This window comes from Vombatus ursinus, unplaced genomic scaffold, assembly GCF_900497805.2.
Source record: "Vombatus ursinus unplaced genomic scaffold, bare-nosed wombat genome assembly UNPS02001419.1, whole genome shotgun sequence".
NCBI lineage: Eukaryota > Metazoa > Chordata > Mammalia > Diprotodontia > Vombatidae > Vombatus > Vombatus ursinus.
In genome coordinates, this window is record NW_020941197.1 from 10,393,835 (window position 1) to 10,399,022 (window position 5,188).

Sequence of the window (5,188 nt, forward strand, 5' to 3'; positions counted from 1 at the left end):
GCTGCATATACTTATCCGATTAAAATGGAAGGTTCTTGAGTGTACTAACTGTTCCCTTTTGTATTCATAATCACAATACCTAGGACAATCTTTTACCCCTTTTCTTTTCTTTTTTTTTCAGAGCCCTCAGTTTTATTTACATTCTACCTAAAGCACAAAATCCCAGGGGAGGAAAGAAACTGAAGGGCATGAAGTAATCAGGGAGGAAACTAGGAAAGGGATGAAGATGGAGGGAGCAGAGTAGAATAGAAAGAAAGGTACAAAAGTGACAGGGCCCCCTCTTCCCCCCTTCTTTAAACATCCCCAGGATCAGCATCTCCAAGGCCCCAGTTGGCTGCTTCATCTTCGAGGTGGGACAGGTCAGAGGTGTGTTCTGAGGGTAGCAGAACAGAGCAACTCAAGACTTAGACTTGGCCACATCAAGTCTAATTAGCCCAACAAGCCTAGTCACACCCAGAATTATGCCCCCCACGATGGACATGCCAACCAGCCCATCTTTCTTCATAGCCTTATCAATAAGGCTTTCTAGCTCCTTGGCCTGGTTGTTCTGGGGTTCAGTCTGCAGTAACCTTCTCACATACTTCAGAGCCTTAGAAGACATCATTTCATTGCTCCTCTTTGCATCCTTTAGGTAGCAGTTCCTCCAGCAGCCCGATGCCTTTTTGGATGTCATCTTTGTATTTGCTTTGCACCAAACACCAGGCATAATCAAACTGAGTGCTGTGTGACAAGGAGCCCACTGCCTGCTCTGTCTAGAACTTCTTGAATTTCAACAGCCACCAGCTCGCTCAACATGGCCATGGCCACCAACTACCCTGCATCCTTGTCAATTCCAAGCCACCAGAACCTTGGCCATCTCTAATGCTTCCTGAAAAGGACCTCCCCTTTGTCTTAATAAATGCTTTTGAATTGAATTAAATTGACATACTACTAGGTCTATACTCAAAGCTTTTCTATCTTGATATGACATGCTGGAGTTTGTAGTCTGTAGGCACAGCCAAAGACATCCCAGGATTTTTTGTATTGTATGATGACCTCAATGGAGAATCTTTGCATAATCTTCCATATATCTAACCTAAATGCCTCCCTTCATTAATCTGGCCTATTTGTTTCTACTTTATATCCAGAGTAATAATGGCTTGGCCCCTTGAGTTGAGTAGTAGACATGAGGTGAGAGGAACAAAAACATGCTCACTAAAGGGAATTGTCATTACTTTTGCTTTTAAGTCTGTAAATATTCTAAGAAAATATCCAGAACACACATACTACCCACCTCAGTGGCCCATTTCGCTGTTCCACACATCCCAAGAGCAGAAAAAAAAGGAGGAGATAGGATGATGGCAGAGCCAGCAGACAAACCCTACTAGGCCAAATATGGGAAGAGTGGCATGCCTCATGTAAGAAATGAGGGGAAAACTTTGCCAAGGACTCATTCCACTTGGCCATCATGGTGCAGCCACCCATGTTCAATGGGAAGGTCCCAAACTAGCATCACTATGCTTGCTTCTGGAAGCATGAGTTCATCATTTCTCAGGATTAGCTTGAAGTAGATAGGTTCTTGGAGCTGAGATGGGATGACTAGCAGAAAATTAAGAAGACCATTAAGACCAGAGGGCTGACAGAAGGCAAAGATGGGAGTCAAGATGGAGGTGGCAAGGGAGAGAAAACCCTAATCAACTTGGCAATCAGGTGCACCAAACCCAATAGGAGCACTTGTAAGAGGTGTCAGCAGAAAATAGAAAAAGATCAGGTATGGTTGTCCAAGAAAATTATTGATCCAGAGAGGCTATAGTGGGGATGATGGTACCACCCAGACAACTTCCTTAAATGCCAAGATGAACTGGGATTCCTGCCTCAGCACTAGCCAGCTTAAAGGATTCAGTATCCTGCAGCCAGAGGACAAGGAGACCTTCAGGAAACAGCTCCCACCAGTCCAGATGGAAAGGAAGAGGAAAGGAGATAAGGTAGATGGAGATGATGTAACCAAGAAGAAGGCTAAGAAGGAAAAGGCCAAAGAAACGAAGCAGGAGAAGCTCTTCAATTCACAGACAGAGCGTGTTTGGAGCATCAAAGATGAACTTGGCCATCTGCTCTACAAATGGCCTAAAAGAGCTGCTGATAGCCAACAAGCAGGAAGTGTCTTTTGGGGATTCTGAGATATTGGATAGAGCAGCTGACGGGATGGCTTTTGGAGATCTTCTTCGCTGTGAGGAGTGCAGGGGGCAGTTGTTCTTCAAGAGTGATGCCCTGGAGACATTACCCTACTGTGGCATGGGTCCAGGGCCACCAGCTTTGCTGGGATACTCTCTCAGGGTCTTTGAATCACCCCACCCAAAGCCCCTGTTACTGGTTACGCATTTGGCAAATTTGGCAAATCCATTTTGCTGACATGGTTTCCAAGAATGTCAATTATTGCCACACATCTCAGGGAGACCTAATAGGATTAGTCCTCTTGGGAAAAGTCGCTCTTGGAAAAATGTATGAAATAAAGCATGCATCCCATATCACCAAGTTACCCAAGGACAAGCACAGCATCAAAGGTTTGGGAAAACTGTGCTTGATCTGACAGTCAGTGTTACTCTTGATGTTGCAGAAATTCCCTTGGGAACTGGGATTCCTTCTGGTGTTAGTGACACCTGTCTACCATATCATGAATACATTGTCTATGATATTGCTCAGGTAAATTTGAAGTATCTACTGAAATTAGAGTTCAACTTTAAGACCTTTCTATGGTGAACAGATAATACTTGCCTAGTGCTTAGAAGTGACCAGATCCCTCCAGTTCTGCTTTAGCATTGAGTTGCCTGGTGGACTTAAATATCAACAACCTTTCAGAAACATCAAAAGAGCTGAGTTGCAGACAACTGTTAACTTTAGTAAATCTTCTCCATAAGGATTTTAAATAAACAAATGGCCATATGTTGAAAAGATTTTTTCCCAAGCCTGAGTCTCTGGGTTCTGTTTGTCTCTGGGGATTTGACTCCCTGTGCACCCAAGTTCCATGCACCCCTGGGGCATAGCAAATCTCCTGTAACTGACAAGTGAGGGAAAGTTGGAAGAAAAATGGTTTTACACAAAATAAGCATGGGGGGGAGGGATTTTTAAAGAGAGGGAAATTACAATGTGAGTTTACATTTTTAGAATTTCAAAGGAAAATAAAGTGCTTCCTACTCTAAATGTTCCTCAGTTTTGATTTTGGAGGAAAAAACAGTGTTAAGCACATTTATTTTAAGGTAAAAATAAAAACTAATTTCACACTAAAAAAAAGAAAATATTCAACAATCTTTTTAGAAAGCACTTCAACCTTATGCACCCACATTTTACTTCATTTAGAAGTGGTTTTAAAAGACTGAATTAAAGTTTTCTGAGGTTGGCATCATCATTGTAAAGAGAGCCATTAAGGCTATGGGAAATGTAGTAATTGCTAAAATGAGAAGTTACAGCACTGAGATATCATGCTTGAGTGACTCTGAGAATTTGGCCATTTGAAATTCACAATGCCAGACTGAGTTGGGCTGCTTTCCTTTTTATGCATTTTTGAACGAGGCACTGTTTATACTTCAGGTCCTAATTGTTTCTCAGGCCTTTAGGATTAAACACACACACATACACACACACACACACACACACACACACACACATACCAGCAACAAGTACTGCTACAACAAAGCCAAGGACAAGCATATTTGTCAAGCATTAACTAGTGGCTGAGGCAGCTTAATTGTATTAGCATTAGTCTCATGTGAAGTGTGTAGAGGAAGGGCTCAATTCATTCAAGGATGGCACAATCACTTCTTGTTCTATTTCAGTGAATCTGAGCCTGAAATTTTCCCCATATTGATCACAGTCTTCTTCATGGCTCAGATAGATTAGTTGTGCCTGTTGTGTTTGGAAAGTTTAAAGATTTTTGATAGATCATAGACATTGAATGGGAAACTGAATGGCTTATTACTGTCCTTAGCTTTGGAAGCTATGGCTATTTAGGAGGACTAAGTTGATTTGAAAATTTGATTTTAATGCTATTTGGATCTTTATTGAACTTGAATACTTTTTGTCATGGGCCATTTTTTTCCCCCTTAACACAAATCTGACCTCTGGAGGCATGTGATATAATGGAAAGTACCAGAACTAGTCAAAAACCTTGAGTTCTAGTACCTGATTTGTCATTAACAACTTGTTTTAACCTTTAAGGAAGGATGCACACATTTATTAAGCAGCTACTATGTGCTAGGCACTATGCAAAACACTTTACAAATTTTATCACATTTGATGTGCCCCAAAGACCAAGCAGTACTCTTATGTACTATTAATATTCCCATTTTACACTTAAAGAAATTGAGGTAGACAGAGGTTAGATGACTGACTGATGGACTTACATATTTCATGGGTCTTGATCAAGAATTTTCAGAATTGATTTCAGCAGAATTGAAATCAGTAGAATTCCCATCATGTTCAGAAACTTAAAAATACCAGTTTTAAAAAGAAAAATACTACTGAAACTTTTATAGCAGCTTGAGGGAATTCACCCAAGTTCTTTACTATATACTCTGCTTAACTAGGTTTTCAAATTTGGAGAAATAATAGCCTACTTTGTAGTCAGAAAGTACATTCACATATGCCCTTTTTTCTTCCCAAAGTGCTGTAAATGAATAAAAAAAGAAATCTATCTTTAAAAAAAGATGAAAAGATTGGCGTGATTTATCCTGAAGGAGCAAAGGCTAAGGGGAATTTGAGTAACCCTTGTCATGTATTTGAAAGGCTTTTGCATGAGAAATAATGAGCAGATACTATTCCTTTACTCTTAAGGCAGAACAACAGGAAGGAGGCATGAGCTACAAGAGGAATTATTTAGGTTAGAAGCTCAGAATCACTGAATTTCAGTTGGAAGGGACCTTAGCAGCCTCTAGCAGGGGTGGGGAACTTGAAGCTTTGAGGTCACATGTGGCCCTCTAGCTCCTCAAATGCAGCCCTTTGAATCCAAACTTCACAGAACCCTAAATCCTATATTTGTTCTGTGAAGTTTGGATTGGGTCAAAGGGATGCACTTGAGGACCTAGAGGGCCACATATGGCTTTGAGGCCCACAGGTTCCCCACCTCTGCTCTAGGCCAATCCATACATGAAAAGAATTCACAATCTAGTATGTGTCACAAGTGGTCCTCCAGCCTCTGTTTGAAGACCCTGAAGGC

At 41.2% G+C, this 5,188-nt stretch overlaps 2 pseudogenes; one reads left to right on the top strand and one right to left on the bottom strand.

Annotated features, from left to right (window-relative positions):
* Positions 1-397: 397 nt before the first annotated feature.
* On the bottom strand, positions 398-801 carry LOC114046280 (annotated as a pseudogene).
* A 536-nt stretch (positions 802-1,337) lies between these two features.
* Positions 1,338-2,736, top strand: LOC114045900 (annotated as a pseudogene).
* Positions 2,737-5,188: the final 2,452 nt, after the last annotated feature.